At 44.7% G+C, this 22801-nt stretch overlaps 1 long non-coding RNA gene across 4 annotated transcripts in view; it reads left to right on the plus strand.

Moving 5' to 3' along the window:
- The window catches only part of LOC128123177 (uncharacterized), a 286853-nt gene that overhangs the window by 251161 nt on the left and 12891 nt on the right, over nucleotides 1-22801 (plus strand). For all 4 annotated transcript variants that reach the window (XR_008222589.1, XR_008222587.1, XR_008222590.1 and 1 more), the window contains 4 exons: nucleotides 337-543; nucleotides 2324-4262; nucleotides 18251-18338; nucleotides 18529-19572. This is a non-coding gene — a long non-coding RNA (uncharacterized LOC128123177). The remainder of the gene's footprint in view (nucleotides 1-336; nucleotides 544-2323; nucleotides 4263-18250; nucleotides 18339-18528; nucleotides 19573-22801) is intronic.

A 22801-nucleotide genomic window follows, 5' to 3' on the forward strand; every position in this document is an offset into this window, starting at 1 on the left:
CTTCGTGCTTTTTCAACAGGGCGGCGAGTGAATTCCTTCCGGGCTCTATTCTCTTTCGAAGCCTGATTTCTGTTTCTCCCTCCCCTTTCCCACCTCTAGCTGAACTATCTGCCCACCTCCCAAAAAGAAGAAAAGGGAAGGGAGTCTGGCTCCATGAGAGTGTGTTGGAGACAGAAGATGTAGTGCTTGTAGGGTGCAAAAGGGATTATAATGAATTCCAGAAATGGTACCCAGCCAGGAAAAAAAAAAAAGCAAGACAGAGGAAGGATGCAGGAGGGAGGAAAGGAATGCAGAACAAAACCAGGGTGTAGTCATTATTTTCCTTGTTGCTTTCAGAAAATACCTCACAAAGGTGACTTAATGAAAGGGCCCCTTTGGCTCCAACTGTGAGAGTGCATCGGCGACGACAGGATTGTGAAGCAGCTGGTTAAGGTGCATTTACAGTGAGGAAGCCAAGAGCAACGGATGCTGGTGCTCAGCCCGCTTTCTCATTTTTATTTCACTATGACCCCAGCCCATGGGGTGCTGCCACCTACGTTCAAGGTGGGTCTTCTCTCCTGTGCTAAACCTCTCTGGAGACGCTCTCCCAGACACACTCAGAGATGTGTTTCCATGGCGATTCCAAGTCCAGTAAAGTTGACAAGACTGGCCATCATCAAAACTGGGAAGTGAGCTTCAGTTCAGCTCTTCGGTTTCAGAAAAGGCCATGCATTTAAGGCATGGTCACTAGGGTTTGGTGCTGGCCCCAAAGCTCCCAGGAATTCTCCGGTTTCCACCACTGATTCTCTTGTACGAGTGCTGGGATTACAGATATTCTGGCTCTGAATCTGGCTTTTGCATGAGCTCTCGGCATTTGAACTCGGTCCTCATGCTTGCATGGCAAATGCATTTACCCACTGAGCCATCTCCCAGGACCCTGCTTGTCTCTCTGCTTCTCAGTCACAGTGGGGGACTGTTAGAGCCACTCTGCCATGCATTCCTGCTCTTTCCTGTTGGGTCTGATCTCTTTCTCCAAAGTTTGCTCCATCTGCAGAGATATTCCTGGATCCCATCTAGGCTGTGAGTTGTTTGAGTACATATTCAGGGCCAGGATCAAGTCTGGTTCTTGTTTATACTTCCTAGTGCTTGATTCAGAATAAATGCACAATGGAAAGGCTCAGGAAGTTACCCATCCTAGCAACACGTTACTCCAAGCATTGCCTGTATGTTAGTTCAAATCCCCAGAACACCCTTAATGAAGATTTTTACACTGGCCCACATTTTAGAGATGAGTTATCTGGAGTCCAGGGGTTGAATGACTTGTCCAATGCTATTTAGCATGAGGGGAGGGAAACTGAGGCTAAACCCAGGTGTCTGGAAGGTCCACATTCAACCAAGACACCAATTCCTTTCTAAGCCTCACCTAATACTTAGTTTTCTGACTGAACAATTTAGTTAGAACCTTAATCATATGCCAGACTCCAAACATAAGATCATTCTTTGGTTTTAATTTGTGTTTGTTCTGGATGCTTACGTCCATGGCATGTCACCCTCTCCACTCTACCTAAAAATGCACAACACCAGCACTTCATGTCACTCAGACATGTAGTTAGAATAGCCCAGGAAAGACCAGAGTTCTAATCCCGTTGCTTGGCAGATTTGCAGGACCATTATTTAGGATAAACGAAATGATAGTGTATCCTTCCCACAATAGGGCTGGCATGAAACCATTCATGACACTGACGATAACTGCATTGTAAGGCTACAGTTATTAGTGTAAATGTGAGATCTGGCATCTCAAGCCCCACTTTACCCTGAAGCCTGTCTGCCACACAAGGGCTGCCACTCCAGAGATCACCATCTTCTCAGTTCCACACAATCTGGAAGTATAGAAAATGTTCTCTGAACTCTCCTCTGGCTAGTCTGTAAAAGAATCCATAAGTAGGGAGAGCCAGAGGGAACAGAACATCTGTGTGGTAAGTCTTCCCCTCTGGGCTAGCTATGACAGACCAGTGCCTGTCTTTAGTCCTACACACCCACAGGAGGCACTATTCCTACCAATTTAGTGTGTGTAGAGCTCTCTGTAGCCTGACTCCAAGGGTCCCCGAGTTAGACTGGCATTTGTACCCGGGCCATGCTCTCTCTTGTGGTGTAATCTTAGGCCACTGATATTTCTCTGACCCCCAGTGTCAGATGGAAACAGACATGGCTGCTCCTGTCTCACAGGACTGTTGGGAGGGTGAAGGGAGACAGTGTGATTAAACAGCTAAGAACAGAGGGTACAGCAGCAAGAACTCAATATGTCAATCATTCTTTTTTTTTTTTTTTTTTTTTTTTTTTTGAGCCCGAGCAAGTGGGAAAGACACAGAGGAAGTGTTCAACAGCTGTTCACTAATGAGTGACTTTCTCCCCTGTAAAGCCTGGACCTATGGTTCCTCCTCCAGAAGATTCTACTGAAAGGAATCAAGTTTCCTGGTGCCTTAGGTGGAATATGGCAGCCATCAGTACCTGCTTAAGGCGTCAAGAAGGGACGAACAACATAGAAGAGAAAGGACTCTCAGACTGTGTTGCCCTGGACAGGACTGGGAACAAGCATGTGTTGAGGACAGGAGACTACACTTGCTCGCCTTCCTATGCACAGCATGCTGAAGATGTAGAAGAGGGACTCTTGTTGATGCTGTTTCCCATAGCTTATCCTTTCTCCACAACACAGGCCATCCTAGCATCTGTATTCCCAGCCTTGTCCTTCCATGTTCTCCACCCCATCAACCAGGAGAGACATACAGACCTTGTACAGGCATGGAAACTGTCCTTTCCAGAAGCCAGGCAACTTGAATCCTGTTGAACTACAGAACTCTGTCCTTGCACACACCCAGCATCCATCAGCCTTGGGTCTCTTGTCTCTATCCTCAAACAGCCAACAAATTCTGTCTGCCTTAAAAATATCAAATGAGAGACCATGAAAGAAGTTTTAAAGGCACATGCGTGTCACTTTGTATTGCAGGGATTGGTTCCAGGACCCCTGCAGATACCCAAATCCGCAGGTGTTTGCATTTTAGGTAAAGTGCATTGTACCTGCACCCAGCCTAAGTATGCAGCTAGACTTTAGATTGTCTCTAGATTAACTTTAATGCTTAATGCAATGTCAATGTCACCTACATTGCCACTGTGCCACACTGTCGAGGGAAGAATGACAAGGAAGGAGTCTGCACATGTTCCTTGCAGATGCAAGTTTTCCTTGAATTCTTTCAGTGCATGGTTGATTGAATCTGCAAATATAGAGCCTGTGAATACTGAGGGCTGATTGCATTGAGCTACTCAAAGCTGGTGTAAATGATTATACATAATAAACATTAATCTACTGTTGTTTCCAGCCATGCCAGTGGGCTTTATACTATCCACAGACTATCCAGTTGCCTCTCCAGTAAGACAACACATAAGCTGGTATGGAAGCAGGAAGGGCTGGTTCAGGCCTCCTCTGCACCAGGATGGTTATAAATGCGGCCCAACACATTTGTATGATAGACGACAGTGTCAAGTTTTGTTTTTTTTTTTATCACTGTGAAAATCTATAACACAAAAAAGTCATCCTAGGTAGAAAGTAAAGTATGTGCAAAGGCCCTGTGGTAGGAAGGAGCTTTTGACCATTCTAGAAATTGGCAGAAGACGTTGGTATCTGAAACATAGCAGACAGGGTACAATTGGAGAAAGACATGGTGTATAGCAGATGCCTGGTGGCATTTGACTACTAGTGGATTAATTGGTGAGTGAACAAGGCTGCAGCCTGGGTCAAGGAAGCTTATCTCTCTGTACCCTTCTGGTAATGCACATTTCTGCAGCAGCACTGAATACATCTGGCAACATCCCTCTCCAGACTCTGTGGAGAGAGACCCCTGTCCAGGCTTCACCAACTCACCTGGCGATCCGATGCCAACTGAAGGCCCTGGCCTTTCTACCTGACTGACTCTGTCCACTTTTCTCACTCAGAGAGCCCCCCTCCTTCCCTTCTCCTCTGGATCCCTGTGGGGGCCACTGCCTATGTTTATGAAAACTGAACATGTCATTCAAACCAGCACCTCTGGCCTCCCAACACCGGAGATCAGCGGCTACTGTTTTCCCTCTCTGTCACTGGACTCTGCGAGTGAAGGCTGGTCTCCCCGTGGCTGTTCCCAGAACCTCACAGACGGTAATGAGTCCGGGGTTGGTGTTAAGCTCAGATGTCAAACAGAGTGGCCAGGGCCTCCCGAAACGCCAAGAGAGCCCCGAGCTTCTCCCTCTACAAGGTCAGCTTGTGCGTAACACTTCATTAAATTGCTCAAACACTGAGCCGTGTCTTTAACCAATACCTTTAATGTCATTTTCTGCAGACTTAATAGAGAGGCATTAGCATACCTGTCAAGTCTTCCCATTTCAACTCGGAAGCCAGTGAAGTTTAAAGTGCCTCCCTCATCCCACAGTGGATTTAGCTTCAAACTTGGGTTTAAGAAAAAGAAAAGAAAAGAAAAAAAAAAAAGGAGGAGTTGGGGGAATCCTCTGTGGGGCTGTGTGACGGAGTAGGGGATAGTGTCTCTGTCTTGGTTTTCTTCTAAGCCTGTCTACTGCCTCCAGGAAGTATATCTGGGTTAAGAGCTAAGGAAGGCAAGCCTAGGCATTGACTAGGCATTGACTAGATGACAGTGGCTCAGTCTCCTGCTCCCAACTGTGTGCTGCACAGAATGGAATCTGTAAGTTAGTTTAGGAGGAGACAAAGACCAAATCGAGAGGATGTTACGACTCCCATCACTCATGTGGGCATCTAGTTCTTAAAGTGATGGTGTTCCAAGTGGGCTGTAGTGGATATTGCCTGTAAAGTAATGAATAGCAATGCTATAATCCACAGACCCAGAGAAGCTAGGCAGCAAGGGAGCCTCAAGTGGGGACTCATGGATCTCCTTGGGAAGGGGAAATTGAATAGACATCACGAGTGGACTGGGGGAAGGCAGGGACGGGAAAAGGAGGGATCAGGCTGGGGAAGGATGGAGGGAGAGAGTACTAAGAAAGGCGACTGGAATTGGGGGACATTTTGGGGTCAAGGTAGAAGCCTAGTACAATGGAAACTCCCAGGAATCTACAGGAGTGACCCTAGCTAAGACTTCTAGTAATATGGAATACAGAGCCTGAACCAGCCATCTCCTGTAGCCAGGCAAGACTTCCAATGGAGGGACTGGGACGCCAATCCAGCCACAAAATCTTTGACCTACAATTTGTTCTATCTGCAAGATGTGCTGGGGCAAAGGTGGTGCAGAAATTGTGGGAGTGGCCAACTAATGACTGGTCCACCTTGAGACCCATGCCACAAGAGGGAGCCCATGCCTGACACTGCCTGGAGGGCCAGGAGCTAGAGTTTGATAGCCCAGAGACGTAGGATAGAACCAAGCATGACTGGCAAAAAAAGAAAAAGAAAAAGTCAACAAAATGATTCCTAGTGATATTCTGCTATACTCATAGATCGGTGCCTAGCCCAATTGTCATCAGAAAGGCTTCACTCAGCAACTGATGGAAACAGATGCAGAGACCCACAGCCAAATTAGGTGTAGCTCAGGGAATCCTGCAGAAGAGGAGGAGAAAGGATTGTAGGAGCCAGAGGGGTCAAAGCCACTAAGAAAAGGGCCCACAGAATCAACTAACCAGGGCTCATAGGGACTCATAGAGATTGAAGTGACAATCAGGGAGCCTGCACGGTCTGACCTAGGCCCTCAGCACATATGTTATGGTTGCGTAGCTTGATGTTCTTGTGGGGCTCCTAACAGTGGGAACGGGGGGTGGGGGGTGGGGGGTGGGTGGGCATCTCTGACTCTTGCCAGCTTTTGAGACCCTTTTTCTCCTACTGGGTTGCCTCATCCAGCCTTAATATGAGGGGAAGTGCCAAGTCTCATTGCAACTTAATATACCATGTTTGGTTGATATCCCTGGGAGGCCTGCCCTTTTCTAAAGTGAAAGGGAAGAGGAGTGATCTGGGGAGAGAGGGAGGTGGGGGGAGGGATTGGGAGAAGAGGAGGGACGGGAAATTGCAGTCTGGGTGTAATATATGAGAGAACTAAAAAAAAAAGAAGTGGGCTGTTGGACAGTGTTGTGTTTGGATGTGAAATGTCCCTACAAGCTCATGTGTCTGAACACTTGGTCCCAGTTGGTGACATTGCTTTGGAAGTCTGTGGAACCTTTAGGAGGCAGAACTTTGCTGGAAACTGTGAGTCACTGGGGGCAGGCCTTGAGGCTTTATAGCCTGGTCCCACTTCCAGTCTACTCTCTGTTCCTTTGAGTTAGTGTGTGTGTGTGTGTGTGTGTGTGTGTGTGTTCCTGTGTGTCAGTGCCAACATGCTATGGTGTGGAGGTCAGAGAACAAAGTTGGCCATTGGTGCTAGCTTTGTCCCTTGTTTGAGGCAGGCTCTCCTGACATCTAACACTGCATACACCATGTGAGTGGGCCCACATGCTTCTGGCTAGTCTTCTTTTTCTTCCAAACCACCTTCTGGTAAGGGCATGCCTGAATTACTCACACATTCATTAGTGCATCCAGCTTTTAAGTGAGTTATTGGGGTCCAAATTCAGGGCATCAGGCTTGCAGATCAAATGCTTCCCTCACTAAGCCATTCTCAAGTCCTGCTCCCCACTTTTGGACTGTGGAGACAGTGTAACAAGCTGCCTTACACTCCCATCCCACACCTTCCCTGCCATGATGGACCGGATCCCCTCAAACTGTGAGCTCAAATAAACTATTTCCCTAAAATTGCTTCTTCTTGCATATTTGGTCACAGCAATGGAAAACAGTCGCTACTACAAACAGGCGGCTTCTAAGCAGCTAATGTTGCCCATAGTTCTGGAAGCTGGGAAGAGAAGATGAAGGCATTGATAGGTTTGGTGTCTGAAGAAGGCCTGCCACCTTGTTCATAGAAGGCATTGTCTGTGCCTCACCCAGAGGAAGCGTGAGCTAGCTCTTTGTGGTCTCTTTAATAAGGACACCAAACCCAATCACAAGGGTTTCAACCTCATTACTTGTTACCCACAAAGGTCCATTTCTCCACACCTTCAGTGATTAGGATTTTAGCATATGCCTTTTGGAGAGATACAAGCACTCAGATTCTGACAGAATGGTTTATGAGGAACAAGGTGATTCTCATCTGTTGGGAGCAAATAGAGACCATCTGCTCACTCCATGATCTGTTGCCAGAGAGGGAAAGCCCAGACCTCTGCACTCCAGGACCATGAACAGGTCTTGAAACAGCATTGGCTCGTCCCATCTGTGGAATGGGCTCAACTTGAGCAGAAGGTCAGTGCCCACGGAGCTCCCAGTAGCATGAGCTTTGCATATGCAGCAGGAACAAATGGGAGGGTGTAGGGAAAGAGGGGGACGAATGTGCTTCTGTCATTAATCCACTAATCGTTAATTATCCCCCTAGACATCATATAATGTGCTACCCAGGCAAAAATAAAATTGCTTGAACTTTCCCACCAAGTTCTGGTTTTAAACAAATTACTCGCGTCAAAACTATTTACCAAAGTGAGTAATTTTAGACATTCATCAGACTTCATAACATTCCTTAATTAGCACCCGCTAATAAAGTCCTCGTGTAATTAAGCACACATGCATCCTTGTTGTTTCTTTATTTTACATTTTTGCTCATGATGATTTATTTTGAAATGACTTGATATGCAGTTTCCAGAACCCATGCACGGACACGAAGGTGTGTGCCTTTGTGTGCCTGTTGCCAATGTCACTCTGTAGCGAGACATCATGCAATTAAAGCAGCAACTTAAATATTAATGTCACAATTAAAGAAAGGAGGAAGAGTTTTTCTCCCCCAAAGTGGAAAGTTGACCCCTGGTTCCAAAGGCAAGGGGAACAGGTGCACACTAGTGCTCTCGTCCTCTGGGTCCCAGGAGGGCAGATCAGGCAGTGTGACTTGTGCCTAAATGCCCTTAGGGAGCAAGCAGGTCTTATAAGGAGGTGGCTGGCTTCCCTGACATGCTCCTCCTGAGAGGCTCCAGAGTGATAGTGGCAGCAATGACAGTTCCCTCCCAGCTCAGAAACCTGCCACTGGAAGATCAGCATTTTGACTATCCCCTGCCCCTCAAGAAAAAAAAAAATAGAAGGACACCTTAATTTACCCTCCTGATTGGCTTGATAGCCATCAGAGTGACAGCCTGTCTTCAGCAGAAAGAGACCTGCAGTTAGATTCCCAGGCTGGTATTGCGTGCTTTATGCTGTCTCTTTGCTCCCAGATTTAAAGTAGCTCTACTGTACCCCAAATTCTGCTGTCCCCACCTATTACCTCCCTAATCACTGACCACATGATCAGGGTACCCCAGGGCTAAACCAGCCATATTTCTATCTTAAAGCTGGTGTCCCTGGTATCTCTTTCCGCACTCTTAGTGTGGCCAATGGATGTCTCAGGACACAGACAGATCATCAGCACAGGGGAATTAAACTAGGTTAGTCCTTGTCCCGTGTGTTTAGCAGGAGCTATCAACAGCTCAGATGCCTTCACAGGCTGACTGTTGTCCTGCCCAGAGTCTAAGACTTACCTTCCATGTAAGACTGTGTGGTTCTTGGTCGCTTCTCTCAGAAAATGGATTTGGCTATTTGCAATATGGTTACAACAGCATCATCCAAGAAGCTTTCTTCCCCCCAAGGCCTAATATATTCTGTAGGCTTTATAAATCCATGCTCATTTTACATAACATAAAAGGCCCCAGGCCCCTTAAGATGCCTCCACATTCAAACATGCTTTCCTACCTCTCTAAGAAGCCCTCACATAGGACTGTCTATCTTCAGATTGTACTGGGGTTTATAATTTGCATTTTTAAACCAGTATTCTAAGAATATTACAGCACACATCTGCCTTTGTAATGTCCACATTGCCCTCCACAAGCATTGACTGCCTCTCTAGGGTATAGAATATGTTCACTGTCCCCACACATCTCATCTAACTTAGAGCTAGGCACCAGCCACATGGCTACTCAGTGCCTGATGTGGTAGTCCATACAGAATTGAATGGTGCCTATGAGACACCAAAGACCTTTTATACATAGAATTTAAGGCCTCCATACACTGCATGTTGAGAGGATACTGTTCTGTTCATGTTGGGTTACATAAAATTGATTGTTTAACTTGTTTCTTTTCATTTTTTGTTGTTGGCAAAGTAGCTTAATTGGAATTAATGTAAGAAAAGTACACAATGAATAGGAATAAAGCAGACAATGAGGCCCCAGAGGAGGCTGGGAGAAGAGTGACAAGCTGTGGACAGCCCTGATGGGAATTAGGCTGTGGCCCTACTGATGAGCTCAGGGAGTGGACAACAGAGACGACTGTTTGTCCTTAGGAGCTATGTCCATCTTGCTGACCCAGGTCTTCACACTGCATTGGCCACCAAGACCAGGGTGGCTAGAGGAGCAGAACTGTAGGGTCCTGAGGTTAGAATCAGCCCTGGGATTCTAGATCAGCAGAGTTTACCATCACATACATTATCAATGGACTAGTTCAGAGTCCAGCAATCTGAAAATGGAGGTGAGGCTTGCAGGAAACTCCGAGACAGCTTTCTCTAATGTTCATTTAACAACAATAAATAACATCTGTTAAACACATCACAGTTTCTGAAGTCCTTTTGTCTGCTCAGCTATTATATAGGAGGGATACTTTCAGATTAATGTTCAGAAGACAAAATGGATTGACTGGGATTAGAACATAGCCTTTAGCAAAAGTCTGTTTTTTCATACATCAGTATTTTGATGTCTTTGTCTTCTTGGATTATAGCAATGCTTTTTTTGTGTGTGTGGTGAGAAGGGAATGGGGTTAGGCAAGAATTCTTTATTTTTTACTCTTTGACAATTTTATATTTTGTAGGTGGACGTTTTCCTGAATACACAGCAGCTGCTTCCCAAATTACCACACAGAGGCTTATTTTACTTATAAATGCTCAGCCGGTAGCTCAGGCTTATTACTAACTAGCTCTTACACTTAAATTAACCCATAATTCTTATGTTTAGCCACATGGCTTAGCACCTTTTCTGAGTACAGCATTCTCATCTTGCTTCTTCTGTGTCTGGCTGGTGACTCCTGACTCCACCCTTCCTCTTCCCAGCATTCTTAGTTTGTTTACCCCACCTCTATGCTTCCTGCCTGGCTACTGGCTAATGGGTGTTTTGTTAAACCAATTCAAGTGACAAATCTTTACAGTGTACAAGAGGATTATTCAGCAATATATGTATATATTTCAGTCATTTTTGTGTCTCATTACCATCAAGTTCTGGTGGGCAACTAAGAGTAATGTGAACAGTCTGTGTTGTTCTGTTGGGGCTTCCCTGACCAACAGCTCATAGAGAGGTATCTCACTCATAGCACTGAGATTTTGTTTAATAATTTGTGGCTTCTAGGAGTAGCATTATTTATACCTATTCAATTTTTTGTCTTATATTTTGTAATTAGCTTATAAAATAATGTTTTCTATATGGCATTTTCATCTTTACATTTGGTTAGCCTTCTCCTCTCACACCATGTCTTTATCCCCAGCTTCCTCCCACTCCATCCTACCTTAAACCTTTCGTGTTGCCTACTCTGTTCATTTGTTAATGTGGGTGTTTGCCTGACTCTTAGTGTTTTCAATGGTCCAGTGCTCATCTAGCATGTCATGGCAGCTTTGTAAACCTACAGCTGCTGTGGAAAGTGTTCTGGACATAATACGGGGTTGATCTAGTTCTGCCACTCACTGACTGCACAACATTGGGTACATATATCTTTACCTTTCTAATCTCAATTCTCACAGTAGATTGACTGTACAAATCACTGAAGAGATCTGGTCCAGCTGTAGTCTTCAGCAAGTGCATAGACTGGGGTAGTCATATCTCCAGATAACTTCAAGAAGACACATTCCTGTGAGTGGCCTTAGACATGGAATCATGATGACAGAAGAGAAACAGGGTTCTGGTGGCCTCTGGTGTTTCTGATTGGCTCTTCGTGGCTCTGTATCCTCTTCCTAGGCAGGATTAGCACTTGGAAATGTGGCCATACAAACCGATCTTGCCACCTGGGTTCTGCCGAACTGCACCCAGGGAGGGGCACACCTGTCCCATCCTTAAACCCATGGTAACAAGTCACTGATCAGCACAATTGGCTCTAATAGCTCCCCAGGTGGATTCCAGAGAGCAATGAGCCGAACATAAAAATCCCTTTATTATTGCCATTTCGCTTTTATATACCCATCAAGCTTTCATATTTAATCTCCTACATCACAATAGCTGATCATTTTTAACATTTGACATTGATAGAGTGCCCACTGCTATTATTCTGACATACTATAAAACATTACACCCATTTGCAATAGAAAAGGCCAAGAATCAATACCCAGCCCCATTTTCCACTATGGCCGTAAATCATGAAGCACCTAACAAATTGGTTTAAGTAGAAGAAACTTCAGAACCAATGAATGGCCTGACCAATCCCACCCCCTGTTAGAGCTGACAGAGACCAGGAGGCCTGGGGGCTGGACGACTGGGGAATGGAAAGGGTTGGTAAGGAGCCAGGCTGCTCCGTAGGCAACCAGAATTCTCTATGGACAACACTCTCTGTCTATCTAGAGGACAGCGGAGACAATGAAGAACACCTTTATTCTGCTGGATATCAGCTTCACCTCTCACCTTAAAGCCAGTGACCACCAAACTAGGAAGCCAGTGACTTCCTGCTTTCTAGCCTATCTTTCTAAGGTTCAAAGACCCATTGTCAAGATTATTGTCTATTTTGTTGGTTGCCTCATTCATTGGAACAATGAGATGCTAAACTGAATTGATTGGCTACTTAATCAAACTGACTAGGATGAATTAACCGAGCAAGCATTTCAAAATGACTGAAGCCAAGAGTTAAGAAAAGTCATGGGTTTCACCATTGCTCAATATATTTAGGGTGAAGGCCTGGAATATTCAGGCCATTATCCTTGTATTTGAAATGAATGACATGTTTAAGATAGAGAAGATTTAGATGTTTAGAAAATTATATATATTGAAAATTATATATTCGATCTGATTGAAGTACCCTATGTACGTATATGAAGACATCATAATGATACCAATTATTTTATACAGTTAATACACACTAATAAAAAATAAACCATCATTGTTTATTATTCTTTGGTCATCATCTAGATCTAGCTCAAGGCTCTGATGATTTGTTGGCCAATATTAGAAGCTTCTAATAACCCAAGTTGCTAAGTTGAAAATCACCCGGGCGTGGTTTAACTCAGCGTAGATGCAGGATGCTGTAAAATTCTAGCAGTAGAAGGAGTTGGCTCTGGTGCAACAGAAAAGAAAAGCAATGCACTTGACCATTTTTTTCTCATGAAAGAGACTTTCTTATTGATGCCCAGTATAGGAGGGCATGTTGACCTGGCTTCTGTGATAGGTAGAATCCTTGAGTTCACACATGAACCTGATTTTTGTAGAATAAACCCCTCTCTCCTATTATCTATATTATAGACTCAGAGATGATTTTCCTACACTTCAATTAACATTGAGTCTTTCTACTAGTTGTCTTAATCTACCTCTTAATGATTCTACATAAAACGAAGAGCTTTGGTCAGATCAGCATCTGATAAAGAAACACTCCTTTAGCAGAGATTTGTGAATGACCCCCATCACCCACTCTCCTCACCTAGAATGGCACATGAAGGCTGTCACTGGCTGCACACTTACAGGTTATTTCTGCATGGCATAGAGTACCACGAACATCGAGTTAGGACACAGGAGTCTGGTTCGAGTCTCATCCTGCCATTTTCCATTCTATGATGGCAGGATAGATGAGACATATGACCCTTTTATGCATTAGTTATTTCATTTGTAGGGGGGATAGTAATTCCTATTTCTTTCATGAGATCCCTAATGAGGAAATGAGATAATGAGAGTAAAAGCATTCGCTATTATTGTTATTACTGGTAATGCAATAATAACAATGAAATATGAGAAGAAACAAGATAAATTCTTATCACATCAGTTCTGCTTTATGCCAGTGGGAGCCAAGCTTCATGTTCACAGAAGAAACTTAGGGCAAAGAGCAGAGCCCTCAAAGCCAGGCCCCTCAACATGTAGCCTGTGAATTCAGTGAGAAGGGCAGTTAGATACAAGCGATTCTTAGACAACTGCCAAATCCTAAAAAAATGTTTTCATTTCCGGGCCTTGACCTTTCCATAAAGCACATTTGGATATATTTGTGAAGTCATCTTCTTTACCGATAGATATGTATCAAGTGCTTCCTCTATGCTAGTCACAGTGCTCCATCTTGGATGTCTATCAAAGTAGACAAGGTAGTGTCTCTGATTCTGAAAATCTCCAGCTTTCTAATACATCTGAATCTCTCCCCAGGCCCTACCTCTTCAGGCCCTTCAACATCAGAATAACGTATGGTGGAAGCTGAGTGTCTGTTACTTTGAAAATTTCCTCAGATAATTCTAACATACAGGCTCCCTGGCCTATGTGGTAATTTATCATTAGCCAGAAGATACCATGACCCCCAAGAACCAACCTTCTCCAGTTACCTATCCATTTCAGGGTAAGATTTCTGGCTTTTAGCTTCCCTAAAATTGGGGCACAATGAGAAATTGAGTTTAACTCTTACAAGTTCATCATGGGCTGCAAAACAGGCCCGGTCCTTCATCATCCATCTTCTGTTCTGTGATAGACTTGCCCTCAAATAGCTGCTTTGTTTGACATGTGGACTGCAGGCCTCCTGTCTATAGACCCAAAGGATCACCCAGAAATGCCACTGCCCCTGTATTATCAAGCATGCAGTGGTTCTCTTTGGCCTAAAATCTATGTTTAGAGCTCAGATGAGGGAGAGAAAGCCCAGGAAGAAAGTGAAGGAGGTCCGAGTCAGCTCCCTGGCAACTTAGTCATATTGTTCTCAGCACCAAAGCAACCCTCCAAGTACTGCTTGAATTTATAGGCCTGCACAAGGGCTCTTCAGAGCAGTTTGCTCTCTGTCATCTGGTGTGAACTAGCTCTTGGAAACCCTGTGAGACCCAGGGAAGATGTCACAACTTCTGCCCTGTGAACCATGAAGTTCAGCCTCAAAGCAATCCCAGGACAACCCCACACAGCCAGCAGGTGCAGGATCCGTGAGGGTAAAGCAGCACGTCTCCATTGCAATCTCACTGTTTCTTATTGCACTTTCTGACATCACTTGAGCCTTTTGCAGACCTCTCATCGTGGTCCTTGAGGGTCTCTTTTGATGCCTTTTAAAAAAATACCTTTTGTCCGAGTCTCACTGAGTCCCGCAAGTAAACTTTTATTTTGCCTGTGGTCTCGCCTCTGTACCAGGGAGCTATTCCTGGAGTATAGTTGCTGCTGCTGATTTGGCAATATTTTGATTTCAGTGGAATGGAAATGTATCTTCTCCCCCACAGAACTGCCTAGAGCCCTGTGGTGGAAGCTAATTTTTGGTGAGAATGGTGTTAAAGCAAGATGGCAAAGATTTCAAAGGGCCAAGAGCTCACGGGAAGTTACCTGCTCCTCCCCTGTCACAGGTCTTCTCAGCCTAGTCAAGCGAGAACCCTCAGGCAGCCTATTTTGGCTGGGAGCTTGGCATGAGCTGAAATGTCAATCACATTCCATCTTCTTCGGTCCCCGCAGTGGCTTTGGAAAACCCGCCCTCTGAGTAAGCCTGCCATGCTGGAATCCACAGCCAAGGAAGCCTGTGGACTTTCTTTGCTAAGCACACCGGACAAAGGAAAAACCCAGCCTTAGAGTTCAGACTTACACATTGGCAAGGGGCTGGAGGCTGAGGATCCCTGGGTACCCTTAAGCATTTCGAGCTTTGTGGGATACAATTCCATTGCTAGTAACACGTTTCAGAGGATGGGAGGAAAAGGCACAGGAGCCAGACCCTATTCCTGGAAATAGGAAGGATGAATAAATCACCCCCAAGGGCTTTAGACAGACCTTATGGTAAAAACAAAGGAGGTAGGGAGTACTCAATAATCTGTTCTCAGACCCATTATCACACCCTGGGTTGTCCCTCAGTCCTTCCTTCTACTCAGCCCAGGCGGTCAGAACCCAGGCTGCCTCCAGTCCCCTCAGAAGTGACCCTTTGATATCGGATCTCCCATCTGCTGGGCTAGGCATGTGAAAGAGACAGCTGGCACAGCCCCTCCCAGGGGACTGCAATTAGGGGATATTTAATCCTGTCACCTGGGTCATTTGCAGTGATGGATTTGGGCTTGAGTGCTGAGTGGCGCCAAGAGAATATTGGATTACAAGGGGCCATCCCCTTCACCCCTCAAAGAGACCTGGCCCACCCATGCCCTGCACCTCTCTCTCTGGCCCCAAGGTGAGTCACCTGACACCAACGAACGAAGAACAAGCATTGGTTGTCACCTCTCTCTCTGCTTCCCACCTCATATTTCACCTGAAACCTCCTACAGATATGAAAACACTGGTGATATTTTCACCCCTGACCCCTGCCTGCCCCACCATCATTTCAGAGGTTCTGAATGACAGACTCTGGAGATTGAAGAGATTTCCAAGGATTTACCATCGTTCCACTTAAGGTTTCCAGACTCTTGGTGGCGGGAAAATTTCACTGGGTGTTCCTTTGATGTGGGTGTTTCTTCTGAACCCCATCACCGGTCTACATTTCCCCAGTCTTTGTCCCTCATCAGGCTACCAAGGACACTGGAAAAAAAACTTGCGAGCCCAGAGACATGGATGTATGAATAGATGAAGCTGACATTCTCCAAGATTCTTTCTAGATCTCTCTCTCTCTCATCCTCTCTCTCTCTCTCTCTCTCTCTCTCTCTCTCTCTCTCTCTCTCTCTCTCTCCTTTCTCCCCATTTGTAGCAGGGAGGAGAGCTGAGGTATAAGGTAAAAGGTATGAGCTAGGGAAAAAATCAACAAAACATGATTCTTTTGTGAATTATATCCACATGAAAGAAGTGCCCATGTGCTGGAAATAATGCTGAGATGGCTTCAGTGATTTCTGGGGATCCTTGTTGGATAGAATTTTAACCAATCTTCTGTCCACTCATCAATGTGAACTTTTGAGGAATCTCACACAAAGAGTTAGTCTTAACTGTCTTAGATCTGTATTCTGATGTATCTGTGTGTGTGTGTGTGTGTGTGTGTGTGTGTGTGTGTGTGTGTGTGTGTGTGTGTGTGTGTTCCTCAATTGTTCTTTATCTTAGGTGTTGAGGTGGAGTCTCTGACTGAACCTACACCTGGTCAGTTTGTCTAGACTGTCTGTGCAGAGAAGCCCAGGGATCTTCTTGTCTCTGCTTTCCCAGCACTGGGTTTAGTTGTAGATCTCTAAACTCAGAGATTTTGTTATTTTGCTTTTTTTTAATTGTTGTTTGTTTAAAAGCATGGGTGCTGGGGACCAAACTCAGGTCCTCGTATCTGCACGACAAGCACCCTACTCACTGAGCCACCTCCCTCCCATTGCATACATCTTAAAACAGCATTCAAAGATAATGACCTATCTCTACACACGGGGCGGTTTCATGTTTCAGGAGAGGTGAGGGATCCAGAGTTACATAAGGAGTTCACTGCCTGTAGGACTCTGCACAGCGTCTATTGCGCATGTTGAGACCAGCTTTCTATGAAGCTATTCTCAGAGGCTGTGTGTGCATTGTGGGTGGGGAGGTCACATCATTCCCTCTGCTTCAGATAGTTAGCGGCATACCATTGTCCTTGGGAATAATGCGTTTCTATAGGTCACTGCATTATGATCTGACCTAAAATTGTTCTTCCGTCTCCTCTCTTCCTTCTCCCTATATTGTCTCACTCCCTATGCGAACACCATTATGTGTGCATTTGTGTGTATATGCATGTGTGGCATGTGTGTATGTGCAAGCACATGTATACAGCTTTGAAGCTCCAACCCTGTCTGTACCTTAGTACCTTTGTATCATAGATCTGTGCCTGTAATAATACTCCAAAGGGTCTGACATGACCGATTCCTTATTATTTTTCAACTTTCATCTTAAGTATTTCAACTTTACGGAGTCCTATGCTGAGCTCATTTGTGATGGTTTGAATGAGACCGTCCCCCATAGACTTGTGTATTTGAGCCCTTGGTCCTCAGTTGGTGGCATGGTTTGGGAACGCTTAGGAGGTGTGGCTTTTATTTGAGGAAGTTGCTGGCGGCAGACTTTGAGACTTTAAAGAACCGTGCCATTTCCAGTCATCTCTCGCGGCTTCCTGCTGGACACTGGTGAAGTGAGCTCTCAGCTTGCTGCCCCAGTCATCATGTCTTATTGCTCATGTGCCTCCCAGTCATGGGACCATAAGCTGAAACCAACTCTTCCTTCTGTAAGTTGCTTTTGGCCGCAGAGTTTTATCACAGCAACAGACAAGCAGCTCAAACATCATCCATGGTATCTTTGTTTATTTTCCGAATGCTATCTATACATTATTTTGTACCAAATAAACTCACTGGTTGTATGTTTTTCTCATTTGAGCACAATCTCAATGCAGTGGCTAAACTCATTCCCAGCACCCAGAATAACCACCAGCACATCACAGCGGGATGTAAATATTGAATCAGGGCACACAGAATTCCTACTGTGAGTGAACTTGGAGGCCATATTTGTCAGTGTTATTTAAGGAAGGTGGTTTGGTGTCCAGGCAGAGAATCTCTTCACCTCCCCACCACATATTCACCTCACAAAGCAGGCAGCCGTGCTTTGTAACTCCCAGCTTAACACTGACAAGCTGTTGCCACCTTGGCTCTGCCCTCTGTCGCCCTACTCCAAAGGCCTATTTCTAAGATGATCAAAGGGACTAGAACAAAGGATTGTGACTGAGTGAGTTTTATGTGGCATCCTGGAAATGGGGACACTTTTAGAGCAGGCCCCGTCCTGGAAGGGTATTCTTGAGAACTGCAGATCTGCTCCCTTCAAAGGGTCAACATGACGGACGGCACAGCAAGAAGCACTCGAGGAGAGAGAATTTCTCTCCAGAGGAGGAGAAGCACTTCAAGCCCATCACCCTAACCTCTGTTCACAGAGATGGTGTGTGTGTATGTGTGTGTGTGTGTGTGTGTGTGTGTGTGTGTGTGTGTGTGTGTGTGTGTGTGTGATTATCCAGCACAGGAACAGATCATCTGTTTTAAGTGCCATAGTGCTCCAGGCTTCCAAATACCCTTGCGGATTGCCAGTAGCCTGCTCTCCCTCCCCATCTTCAGAGCTGCTACTACTTCTGTGAATTTTGTTTATTTCCCAGAGCCTCCCATAATAATTTCGATTCTCCAAACAGCTTCCTCCTGATGAACTGCTCCTGCCCCATGGCTCTTCTGAAGTCCATCAACGTCTGTGTTCCAGTTGGAAAACGCGACTGCTTTGAGGTAATTTGATAAATCGTCTTAAGGCATTTTCATATTCGTGTACTCTGTCTCTCCATTCCGTTCATAAGCTCCTTTAGGGAAAAATCTATATCTTTTTTTTCATTTATAACTTTCTCCACATGATTCTTAGGACAGAATTTTCATCAGTGTGCTTATTGTCTGAACTCATTCTTTTTTTTTTTTTTTGTAGGCTGAGAACACTTGGATGCTGGCTTTATTTCATTCATTAATTTATTTAAAATATTTACTGAGGCTTATTATTGGCAGGCACTGGCTAAGTGCTAGGGGTTTAGTGTTGAAACTCACAGTCTGGGGCAGAGATGGCAACATACACAAATAACTGTAATACAATGTGGTAAGTGCTGTAATATAGGTTCTGTGAGCTCAGAGTGCTCTGGAAACCCAGGAGGGAGCTTATGAAATAATTTACTTACTGTTCCAATGTCTAAATATGAATGTTTAAGTAAACACCTTTTCTTTGGAAATGCTTGCAGCCTTTGTGATTTTTTTTCCTGTCTATTATCTTACTTGGTGCCTCTCCCAACCCCTTTAACCAGCTCTTGTTCCATCAACTCACCTCGACACAGAGTCAGGACCCACGAAGTAGCTCTGGAAAGAGAGAGTAAGTGAATGAGGGAATCAGTGTTACTCAGTCTGGTTTGCAATTAGATAAATTAAATGTCACAAAGTGATTTGCTGAAGGTCATAAACATGTTCCCAGGTAGTCGGTGTAAACATTCCTTCAACACCTATGATAGAAGGGTTTCTCTGCTGTGCTGTAAATAAGGTTAGAACGTGTTTCACCCTCCTGAACGTCTGCTTTCACGGGTAAAACGGGATGCACAGCTCAAGTATGACATCAAAGCTGGAGATCGACTCACAAGTGGCCTGTGATCAGCCACTGAGTCCATTGCAGAGGCAGGAAGGACCCCGGGAAGCAGGAGCGTTCACTGTAGCTCACATATTCAGGGAAGGTGCCCAGAAGTGAAAGAACAAAACAAGAAGAAAAGAGGCAGCAGGCAAAGACACTCCCCAAAGAAACGAAATCCACTAACCAGGTCTGCTGCGGTGTGCTTTTTCCAGGTCTACACCCACTGGACTGGAGCACTCAACCCTGTCCTTTGCAGTCTGTCTTCAGGCTCTAATTAAACCCCAGATTACATCCAGGTCAAGAAATCTTTGAGTCCTCTCAGGGAGAGGTTTTTCTTCACTCTCTTGGGGTCACCTAGACAAGGTGTGTATGTGAGGACGATTTAATGGTAGCCCTGGTTTCTGTTTCAGAACCACTCTTCTTCCCCTCACCGAGAAGTGCTTCAGTATTGGACAGGTTCCCAGCATCTGTGTCTTGTAGTCGTTTCCTCTGAACTGAAACATTCCCTCCTGGAGGCTGGAGGGAAGCCCATGTAACTTTTCTAGGCTTAGGAGGCTCAGGAAAGCACAATATTTACCTGGTCTTGCCTTCATGTTACATAAGCAGTGAATTGCTTGAGAGAAGGGACTCTGCCTTCAGGTTGTGCAGGGAGCTCCAGGCATGTGGCTTTCACGAGCTCATACTCTTGTAAGTAACCTCAATAAACTCACTGGTTCAGCAAGCTCCACATGAGTGGAACTGCTTCTTTGCCTGTCATTGATGCGCTATCTCGGGTCGCAAACATGTTCAGGTTGCCCCAGGAAAAGCCACACAACAGCCTTCCAAACTCCTCTCTTCACTGTTGCTCTCCTTCAAATCATCCTGTAAGAAGTGAAATCCTGCCTAACACTCCTGCTTAGGAATGTTGTAGCTATGTAGACAGGTACTTCTCAACCCGCAGTCTCCTTGGTTTTTGATCACTGCCTGATATGAGCGTGACCTAGGAACTGTGTTCGTATTGTGTGGTCCTGCTTCCCTTATTCGTAGATGAGAGAACCACTACTACAGACATGTGACCCAGAGAGCCAATCAGATCATCTCCTGCAGGAGTTGAGATAGGAGACCAAGAGGTAATTTTTTTTCAGCTAAGCTGGTCCCTGGGATGGGGTGAAATGGAACAGGTGACTTGTGTGGCAGCCATCTTAAGCCGTGTGCCTCTAGAGCAGGAAAAGCCAATCTGAAGGAGAATAGTGTCGAATGAACAGAGAGACGAAGCCCAACCACTGGCAAGAGCCTTGCTGGACACCTGTCAGCTCTGCAGTCCATTTGGGGACTCAATCGTTTCCTTTCTGCCTTTGTCTCCAAGAGGGAATGTTTCAGTTCAGAGGAAACGACTACAAGACACAGATGCTGGAAGCCTGTCCAATACTGAAGCACTTCTCGGTGAGGGGAAGAAGAGTGGTTCTGAAACAGAAACCAGGGCTACCATTAAGTCGTCCTCACATACACACCTTGTCTAGGTGACCCCAAGAGAGTGAAGAAAAACCTCTCCCTGAGAGAACTCAAAGATTTCTTGACCTGGATGCAATCTGGGGTTCAATTAGAGCCTGAAGACAGACTGCAAAGGACAGGGTTGAGTGCTCCAGTCCAGCCGGTGTAGACCTGGAAAAAGCACACCGCAGCAGATCTTGTTAGTGGATTTCGTTTCTTTGGGGAGTGTCTTTGCCTGCTGCCTCTTTTCTTCTTGTTTTGTTCTTTCACTTCTGGGCACCTTCCCTGAATATGTGAGCTACAGTGAACGCTCCTGCTTCCCAGGGTCCTTCCTGCCTCTGCAATGGACTCAGTGGCTGATCACAGGCCACTTGTGAGTCGATCTCCTCCCTGTGTCCTTGGAATGATCACCCCATCTGTGTGTGTTTAAAACTTTGTTTTTAATTCCCACAGCCAAAACAGTTTGTATTAAAAAAAAGTTAAATCCAAGTCAATGAAGAGAACAAAGTTTGGTACACACAAAGATAGAAGTGGTCCAATTGAAATAAAGGGACATTCTCTGCTCTTGTCTAATTATGTACATGGTTCATTAAGAAAGTAGAGTTGAGATATATGGATTGGGGAATGTGGGGCTCTTCCTTCCAGGATAATCTAGAAACAGTTATTGCCTCAAACTAAACCCATTTTGTTTCTTTATTTCTTGTTTATTTTTTCAAGAAAGAAATGGGGAGAAAATGAAAGAGGAAACTAGGACCCAGGGGGGAATAATTCGGAGTTTTGGATTCTCTAAATGGGGTGGAGTTGAGGAGAGGTTGTCTTGGCAACCTCACATCCATATAGAGCAGGGTTTTGGAACTAGGATCTATGTGAAGACAAGACCAGCAAATTCACATACTCAGTGAAGAAGGGTTATGGGAGACAGGAGGAACCTTTGAGCACAAGGCAGCCATGAAGAGGGTTGTTTGCCTATGCCCATGCTCTGAGTGATAAAGGAAAATATTCTTTGGGAAACAGAAACCCTGAGACACCATATTGCATGGTCTGAAGTTCAAATGTATAATAACTCTGTTGTCTGGAAATTTTAAGGTAGTCAATTTATATTAATATAAAAGGAGCTTTCTGTTTACTGAAACCCTAGGGATTGCTGATAGACATAGCTGTTAATTTTCTTTGGAGAGATGCTCCCATGGTATGATCTGCCATTGGCTTTTAGAGTAGAGAAATAGCCCAGTCAGGATGGGCTCACAGTAAACAAGAGCAAAATACAAGTGGAAATGTTCTACCACAAGTGAGAACTGGCAGACACAGCTAACAGGAAGATTAAGCACCAGGAACGGATACTGTAGAAGATAACCTGGAAGAACATGATTGTATAGGAAGAACTGAGATCTTTAAAGTATGACATAAATTTTATGATGTAAAGACAGCATAATTAATCAGAACATGCAAGATTTAAAATGTTCTCTTTATTCTTGAGAATTTCATACCCATGTACAATGAAATAAGATCATATCTACCCCCATTTACCTCATTCGACTCTCCCCAGAATATGTAGGATTGAAATAGAGCCAAATAGAAATTTAAAATGCAGACTTTGAAAGAAAAAATTCTGTGGGAATGTGTTAGAAATAGAGGGAAGAGAATAAATGAACCAGAAGCTTCAAGAGACTTTAATAAAAGGACCAAAAGCTCAACTCAAAGTAGAATACAGTGAGTGACAAAAGACAGAAATATGAGAAGATGAAAAATACAGGCTAAAGTGATAAACCATCAGGAAATGCTCAATAGTGTGGGGTAAACCATCAGTAAATGCTCAATAGTTTGGGGTAAACCATCAGTAAATGCTCAATAGTTTGGGGTAAACCATCAGTAAATGCTCAATAGTTTGGGGTAAACCATCAGTAAATACTCAATAGTTTGGGACAAACCATCAGTAAATATTCAATAGTGTGGGATGGGAAGAACAGGGAAACCCCTATGCAGTAAGTAAATCTGTTCAGCCTCGAAGGTAAGTTTGACTTGATATATTTTAAAAAGCACAATGCTTTGGCATGATAAATAAAAATATGCACTAATTAGGCACATCATGGTGAAAAATGTCAAATTCCAAAGTCAGAGAAAC

Source organism: Peromyscus californicus, unplaced genomic scaffold (genome assembly GCF_007827085.1).
Source record: "Peromyscus californicus insignis strain IS unplaced genomic scaffold, ASM782708v3 Scaffold_11__1_contigs__length_118956290, whole genome shotgun sequence".
NCBI lineage: Eukaryota > Metazoa > Chordata > Mammalia > Rodentia > Cricetidae > Peromyscus > Peromyscus californicus.